Source organism: Meleagris gallopavo, chromosome 4 (assembly GCF_000146605.3).
Source record: "Meleagris gallopavo isolate NT-WF06-2002-E0010 breed Aviagen turkey brand Nicholas breeding stock chromosome 4, Turkey_5.1, whole genome shotgun sequence".
Lineage (NCBI taxonomy): Eukaryota > Metazoa > Chordata > Aves > Galliformes > Phasianidae > Meleagris > Meleagris gallopavo.
In genome coordinates, this window is record NC_015014.2 from 9,993,809 (window position 1) to 10,002,578 (window position 8,770).

Below are 8,770 nucleotides of genomic sequence, written 5' to 3' on the forward strand. Positions count from 1 at the left end.
TGTTACTAAAAAAAAAAAAAAATATATATGCATACAACCATTCATCTTGGCAGGCTAATAAGGTGCAGTACTAAAATCTTGTTGAAATTTATAACTACAGCGTTTAGAAGTCTACAGTTTTGGTTAGTGCTTGACTAATTATAAAGTATTCTCTACAATTAGAGAATAGCTTAATTATAAACAGCACTGCAGACCAACAAAAGTAAGCATCTTTTCAGAAGATGCAGTCAGCAGCAAAACAGTAAAAAGGACACGTATCTTAACTTTAAGCCTGTAGTCCTAAACTTCGCTGGAAAAGGGTTGGTATAAGCTGTGTATTTGGGGCTGGAAGAGGAGAGGGGAGCAAGAGAGGAAATAAAGTGTAAGGAACGAGAGGTGCCAAATATTTCACCTCTCATTAAGAAGTAACCACCGTTCACATAGAAGTGTACTGCTTTAAGGATATGAATATCAGTCCCAAGGAAATTGTAAAAATATCAGGCTACAGCATCCCTACTTTGAAGCACAGCATTTATGGAACATGCTTTCTCCCTTTACTAATTTTCTTAGCTCTTGGCTTTCTTCCCAGGCAGTAGTTTCTCAGACTAGTGTGTTGCTATCTAAATGGTAGGCTGGCTTGTAAGCTAACTTAAAATGCAAAAAGCAGTGCATTAAAGCCAGTGATTCTTACCTGTTATGTTTACTGTTTCTCCTAAATAATTTGTAAACTTACTCACAGCAGTCGCTCAGTTTCCCCAAACAGCCAATTTACTCCTTTGGCGTTCTGACAACAGACCTACGTATAGTGCCGAGATCCCTCTTTCTTTACCAAATTGCCTGCTGGAGTATCTGGCAATTTTGCTTCATTAGCAACTGCTGGTTCAGAACTTTCACAGTCACTTTTTCTTGCCTCCTAAGCCATCGTTTATGATAACCTCAAAAACAATTCCTTCCAGACTCTCAGGAGAGTTTAAGCAATCACCTGCTTGCTTGTTTGTTTGATTTTCCTCATAACTAGTCATAATAACGCTTATGTCCTGGTTACAACACTGTAAGCCCGGAATTATTCCATTGCCTTTGAAGGAGCTAATCTGCATTTACCCCTGTATCACTGAGCAGAAAGCAGAAAGCTCAGTGGGGCTACTCGTGTGGATGATTTGGTCTTTATAAAATCGCATAGCATTGTTTAACAGCTGTCACATAAATAGCAAAGAAAATACTGAGCCGAAATGTAAGCAACTGACTATTTTCAGCCATCATGCCATACAGCAAGGAAAGGATTTCATAATAGTAGCTGGGCCAACTGTCAAAATGATAGGATGCACTTGATTTTAAGCTTCGGTTTCACACACTAATCAAGCTGTATTAGCATAATGGCTGCTCGTCTTTCCCTTTTTCTCCAGGTCTAGTGCATTGATAGAATAAGAAAAAATAATGAATTTGAACGCCTGGCATAAACAAACTGAACAACAATACCTCTTCAAAGCTTATTGAGAGACATCGCTTCATCTTCCTCATCTGAGGGACCACAACTCCAAAAACAGATCAAAGAAATTGGTAGCAGGTTCAAAGGGAACAGACAATTATTTTCTCTGGTTTTTCTTTCTTCCTTTTCCTTCCTTCCTTCTTTTGTCATTGTTTTGGGCTTTCTTTCTACTTTCTTTTCCTAATCATTTTTTCTTTCCTTTTACTGCAGTTTCTCTTTTAACCCTATCTGTGATTTTATACTGGAAAAATAGCCTTCTGTGGACATCTTAACTGACGGGCAAAACCTGAAGAAGTCCAGGGTTAAAACTTACTCAGGTCTCCTCTTATCAGGTCTTCTGCCTGGCAACAAAAATATCAGTCCCCCTGTGTTTGAGAGTTTAACTGCTGTCTCTTCAAGCAGTTTCTGGAGCATTAGTTTTTGGGTTGCTTGTCAACACCTGCTCATGCAGTTGAGAACATGGCAACCCCCAAGCCTTGCAGATCGGGGCACATCTTCAACATCATCTGCAAAACTTCACGTAGGTAGGTAGGAGAGCTCCTAAATTATCACTGCAGTGGGTTCACAGCAACTCCAGGTGAAAAGCACAGGGAACTAGTGACAGTGCAAACTGGCAACGGAGGTTGGATATATGAGAAAATAAACATGAGAGGGCACTTAATAGAGGTCAAAAAAATGCATATAAGAGCAGAATCCCTTAGCCACTCTGACAATTACATCTCTGTAAACAACAAACCAAAGTTATGCACAGCAGCCTTAAAGAGAGCAGATAAAAGCTGAGAATGACAAACTGTTTTGGTTAGGATCTTTATACCAGTCAAGCTTACTCCTTTGTTGGAAAAACACTGAAAACAAAACACAAGGTTTCAAAACACATCTAGGGCATATAAAGGAGATTAAATTGCTACAAAGTAGCAAGAGAAAGCCCTTTTTAAAAATCCAGACTACATTATAACATAGCTGGAAAGGACAAAAAGGCTTAGCAGCTGTTAACCACTGGATGTTTAAGGGCAGCTCTAGGAAGACCTGTCTGCCTCCCATCTCTCGCTCTGCCGGCTGTAAGCCCTCATCTTTGAGGGGAACCAGGCAGCAATGCCAGAGGGATTTCAGGGAAAGCAGAAGAGTGGGATCCCTACTTGATTATCTGAAGAAGAAACACAAAAGAAAGGCTCTGAGCAGCAGATAGCCATGAAATAGAATGGCCTGAAGTTTCAGGTGTTCCGCGTGGTGTTTGGGGTGGGATGAGAGACTGTTTCCTTGTAGAGAGAGAGTCATAGTAGCAGCCTGGAGCTCTTCCTGACAGAATGAGGAGAACATGGGCTAAGTCTCCCCACAGGTATTTGGGCCAGTCGCAGCATGCTTAGCCATATTTCTAGCAGGCCAGCTCCACCCTGGAAACCACAGGCTGATGTTAAGGTGGCCAGGCCCGGGTCAGCATGCTGGTCTTCAGGACAGCACAGAGTCCCTTGTGGTGGTAGGACCCGGCCTCTGCAAAGGACCAGTTCCTCCCAGAACTGTTGTGGCTCACTGCACATTTCGGCCTGCTGGCTTTTTTCTGAAGGAGTTCATTTCTTGCAGTAGAAAAGTGATTTCTGCCTCACATTCACTACGGCAAATTGCTTCCTTTTGGTTAGATAGGCTTAGAGTTCAATACTTAAGGGGGGTGAAAGACGTATTTGATTAATGGGTGAGGAAAGAAAAAAAGGAAAGCAACATCAAAGATACTACAGCCTCTGACACTTACAGACTATAATAAATACAGCAAATTCCAATGTTCAATTGGTGCACGACACATACAAAATGCTATTAAATCTAAATGGTGCCTCTAAATACCAACTTTGCCGTATCTAAAAATGAGTTGAGCAGTAGTGACCTGGAATTTTCCTTACTTTTTTTGCACATAGACCATAACAAATGAAGCAGACTCACACCTTTGCCTTTCACTTCAGATTCATGCTTCAATTTCAGCCAACCTAAGTCCTCACAAACTTGGCATTTATTTTTTCATGTTCACTAAAATTGTACAACTTGTGGAACAGAAACCTGCACTTGGCACATACACCTCCTCTTACAATGTTCTCTGAAAATGGCTACTTCAGTTATAAACACGAAGAAGAAAAGATCATTTCTGCTTTGTGGCTGTTTGGCTTCGGATTAACTGTGCCACAAGTAGGTAGGTTGCTCCAAAAGTAATGCCTTCTGTTTATTTCCATGGAAACTAAACAAAAGAGCAAAATAATACTTTGATAGAGCAAATTCTCAGCTACCTAAACTTTTTTTTTACTATAGCCACCGCATTTTTTCCAGAGGTTAACAAGAGCTGCTCTTGTAAACACCTGCACCAGCAGAGGTGACACACAGTCAGTATTGCCACTGCTGAAGGACACCACCCATAGCCTCACTGTGCTCAATCCACTGTTTGATCTCCAGAAACATTCACTAACTGTTGATGAATGTCAGTGGGTGCCATTTTTTTCCTGCATGGAGGAATTCAGTGACACATCTTGGCTTCATACCCACTTCCATGTGAGATGCCGTTTTGTCAGACTGCCCCTCTGTTGCCATCTGTCACACAGCAACAGCATGGAATGGAATATTGGTGGGAAGGTCCACCTTCTATTGCCACACCAGCTCTGACATTGTGAGCCAACATAATAAAATAGGAGGCATTACTTTCAGAGAATTCCTTGTATAAACCCACCATAGAAAGTGAAATCAAGTCTGAAACAGGATAACCCTCCTTGATTTCTGAGGGTTTCTCTCTACCATGAGTGGAGCAGTGAGCTGTTCAAAGGAAAGTCTTACTCCTCAGCAAGAAAACAAAAACAAAAAACTCACCAACAACCCACTTCTCTGTCATTGCCAAATAACAAACACCTTAGGACAACACTGCAGTACACCAAGATGCTATATATATAATCTTGACACATTACTATTTATTCTCCTTTCTAAAATTAACTGCTAAGAAGGAGATTATGTTCTAGGTGCATGGCCAGTTGCAAGAGGAGAAATATTGTTGCCTGAGAGCCATAAAGGAAAGGAATTTTTATGTTTTGCAGAGGTAAATGCTACTGACTTATGTACCAGCAGAGCAAAGTTAAATGAGTCAGCATGTTGGAGGGATAGAGCTCTGTTTCATTTCTGGCCTCTGTACAAGGGAGGCAGTCCCACGGCCCACTTAGGAGCAATTTCTAATTAAAGCACTGCTGCAAAATAGTAAAGAATTTTTGGTCATGGCAATCTATACTTGAGCATAATACAAAAATCAGTGTAGTACAGAAAGTTTTAAGTAAAATGAGAAACCTAATTATAAATTCTAGTTAGAATTTTTTGTTAAAATATATATTTTTTAATGGTGCTCAAAAAATGGTCCTTACTGTTTACAAGATGCCTGAATTAATTGCCTTCCCTGTGGGCAATTAAAGCAGGAAGGGCAAGGATTCAGCAAACATTGTGACTGATCTGCCTTTCACAGTCTCCGGGGTGGTGACTGAGCAGAAAGGCACTTGGAAAGAATTATCCAGGGAAGTGAGCATTGCCAGAGCAGGAAGGGAAAGGAAGGCAAAGGAAAAAGATGTACATATTTATTATGCTGGTACTATTGCCTAATGACACTATGTTCCAAAGTTTCAGCGTATGCCCTTCAGTGCCTACTGTGTTATCTATTCTCCTTAATTCAGCCAGCCATTGTAACATACTTATCAGCAGTCATTTAGAGCAATTTCTGGCAGTCCTAGCATCCTACTGCAAACAAGAGCGTCACTGGGAACAGGGATGTTGCATGCCATTGTAGTTTTAGCCATGATGTCCTGCATCCAGCTGCACTCCAAACTAATCCCAGAGGCAGAAATGACAGTAAGGTGGCAGGTGACTGTATTGACAGTTCTAGACTATGGAAAAGTCACCTCCTACATAGACTAAAGCACTTAAAACAGTTTTCGTTATTTCTAGGATCTAGCATGCAAATCTGGTAATGATTTTTACAGCTTTGGTTTAGTGAACCCAAATGGATTTTCTTTTCACCTCTCTTACATGTAACAGCATCACTGTCTCAGTATTCACAGGATCAGCCACCACTTGAGAGCTATGAAGTGATGGAAATGAGTACAAAAAGCACTTGGCAATACTCATGTGTTAGGTTGTCTCCAGTACTGCTCTGTTCAAAGCAGCACTGGTTGCATCCACTGTGGGAAGTGCTGACTGCCAGGCATCAGTGTCCTGTGTGCCTGGACAAGGCAACAGTACTGCAAACCTGTTCTGCGCTGCAACACTAAAGGTTAGATGGATTACTAGCAGCAAAAAGACAGCCCAAGATTGTCTAACCGATGTCTGAGGAAGTCAGATACCTTAAATTTGATTGCTAGTACTGATTCTTCTGTTAGTAATTAGTAATGCTTAAAGTATTTTAGCTTGCTGGGTGGGAAAAAGAATACCCTAACAGCGAAGATGGAGAATACATAGAAGAATAAAGCACTGCAGCTGTATTTTTCTAGAAGCAAGACCAAAAGTTTGTTTTTTAGGACCTCATCTCCAAAATGAACCTAGCCTAGGCAATAGTCAAATTTGACATTATCTGCTAATTCAGAAATTCTGTCACGAAACTATATGCTTTTCTAAGGTGTCATTATAAATGGATAAACTGCTACAAGGGGGACAAAGCAAGTTTGACCAAAATTGGTACGAGCTGTATTATGACCAGCTTGTAAGCACCCCTTCTGAACTATGTTATCCATTTGTAAATGTTGGAGGCTTCCCTTGGATGTGCCAAGACAAATTCTTGTATGTTCTTTATCCGTTTTGTTTATGGAAGGCATTTACACCATCTGTTGAAGCAGATCACAATTACTTGTGCTTTGAAAAAATAAGAAAATGCCAGTAGCAGTTCAGTCACTATTCCTCACCAGGCCGTTACCCCTTAAAAGGGCACTTTGCTTTGTCATTTTACCCATAGCTTTTTCACAGTGAAAAAGAGCAACAACTGACAACAGACAAAGAGATGCTCTGTCGCATAGCTGGAACAGGAGAGAGACCCTGAAACTATTGATTTGACTTAGGCTGATACCCAATTACACCTTTTCAGATACATTTTTTCATACAATTAGATGAAAATGGCATCGTATCCCAAATGCTCATCCAGTTAGTTCTCTATATCCAGAGGATTCTTTATTCATCATATCTGCCTACCAGATAAGAAGGCAACAGCTTCAAGCAGCAAGTGTTCCTTGCCTCATCCTTTATTTCTTAGTATACAAACTCCGAATCCTTAGCACAGAAGAAAACCAGTGTCTTTCAGAATTGGACAAAAAGAGGGGTGGCAAGAGCAAATGAAAAGCACATTTTACATAATGTAAAAACACAATGCTTAAAAGGCCCTTTTTTAATTTACACATCTTGATTACAGTGACCTGAGCAGTAATTTATATTCCAGTTCTTCCAATTTCAGCAGGAGTGAGAAGCCTTAAAGGAAAACAAGGTTTCAGAAAGTGATTCAGAATTTGATATTATCTATTACACCTGTTAAGACTTGTTCTTTTAGATGTATGTTTTTGCAGTGTAAGTGCCTGCCAAGTGCCATTTCACCCTACCACAAGGAAGGGAAGAGCAGTGGGCTACTAGTGCTGCATCTCTGAACAGTAATAGAGAAAATCATTTTACACCAGATGTTTTCTGCAATGTGTGCACCGCCAACCTCAAAAAACACAATTCAGGTGTATAATCAACAAATATAAAGATGTTATAACTATGAATAAACAACAGAGTTTGGCAAAGTAGATTATAATAACAAGAGGATAGAATGCTTACCCACATCCTGGGCTCACTACAAAACTCCAGAGGAGGGATATCCAGAAGAGATGCTTTCCCACTGGTAGTCAGCTTTTAAATGGGTCCAGGAGAGGTGGAGGCAGGCTCCATCCCTTCCAGCAGCACAGGTGAATTGCCTTCACCTGTGCTCCCAGGGCTGACTCATTCTATCAGAGGTTCAGGCTGTAATTCAGCAGTTCCCATACACCAGGTGATTGTCCTTTAATTTAAATAGAAAGCTCGTAGATTTCCAAAAATACAGGCTTTTTCCTCCCTATCATTTAAATCCTTTGTAAACCTCCTGGTTCTCTGGTTACCTTTGATGTTTGCCTGCCTCATGAGAATTCTCAACATGTATCTCCAGAATGACCCGTATCTTACACTAAATAAAAATATTCAGAGAGTAAACATAAGGTCTTACTCATCACTTCCACATTTATTTTCTTGCAGGCTATATCTGATCGCAAAGTTGACACCATGACCACGTCACAGGAACTTTTCCTATTTAGAAAAAGAAAGCAAATAAAACAGCGTATAGAAATCAAGTCGCAACAGATACTGATTGCACACTGTCCTCTCTCCCAGTCAGTAATGAATCACTTCCTTAGTGCTGTGAGAAGAGGGCATGGAGTTGATGGAGGTGCTTCATTTCAAAAGAAACCAGGAGACATGGTGTCATGCTGTACTTCCTGGAGAGAACCCAGGAAATCAAAAGATACAGGAATTTCTTTGGCTAGTGGTTACTTTCATTTTTTGCTCTACAGAATCTAGGCCATTTTGGAGGTTAAACATAAAACACGGTAGAAATGAGGGCAAATACTCAGCCTGCAGTAAAACTCAGAAATCCTGCAGAGCTGTGTACTAGGGCTTTTCTTTTACCATCGGTACACAGTGCAGATGGGGAAACTCCTCCTCCTCCAGGTCAGTGAGGCTGGACTCATGCTCCACAGAGTGTGTTCTCAGCTGATCCTCCTGGCCCTGATGTGTCAAACAGCAACCAGAGGAAGAGAAAACATCCATCCCAAGGTCTTGAAACCAGCCACCACTCAGTATTTTACAGAGCTTTTATTTGGCATGAACAGCCTAGCACAGGTACCCAGATGGATCTGTAGCTGTTTACCTGTTCCCTCTGCAGGCTGAAGTGGCTGTGATGCTCCTCACCTCTGTCTCAAGCCATTATGTAACGAGGCTATGAACTGTTGGATTTTGCAGCATTTCAAACAGGTGTGGCTGCAGCTTAATGGGAGATTAACCATGCCATACATATAGTTTGTACATCAGTTCTGCAAGCAGCCTGTTCTCATGTTAGATAAAGTGACGATTCTTTCATCATGGATATCACTGGGAAAGAGATCAGACTGTTAGTAACTTCCAGATTCTTTGCTGAGATAGGCCACATACAGGCAGCACTGTCATTTTTAATTAATCACAGGTAGCACAATTCTGGTCACTGCTATAGGCTGTTTTGTCACTATATATAATCTCTCAACTTTCACACAATTT

General features: G+C 40.9%; 1 long non-coding RNA gene across 2 annotated transcripts in view; it reads right to left on the bottom strand.

Annotated features, from left to right (window-relative positions):
• LOC109367160 overlaps nucleotides 1-7,307 on the bottom strand; it is an 18,886-nt gene extending 11,579 nt beyond the window's left edge. Inside the window, exon 1 of one of the 2 annotated variants that reach the window (XR_002113958.1) lies at nucleotides 7,268-7,307. This is a non-coding gene — a long non-coding RNA (uncharacterized LOC109367160). Of the gene's footprint in view, nucleotides 1-3,981; nucleotides 4,036-7,267 lie in introns of those variants that run through there. The other variant, XR_002113956.1, reaches the window with a different exon arrangement.
• Nucleotides 7,308-8,770: the final 1,463 nt, after the last annotated feature.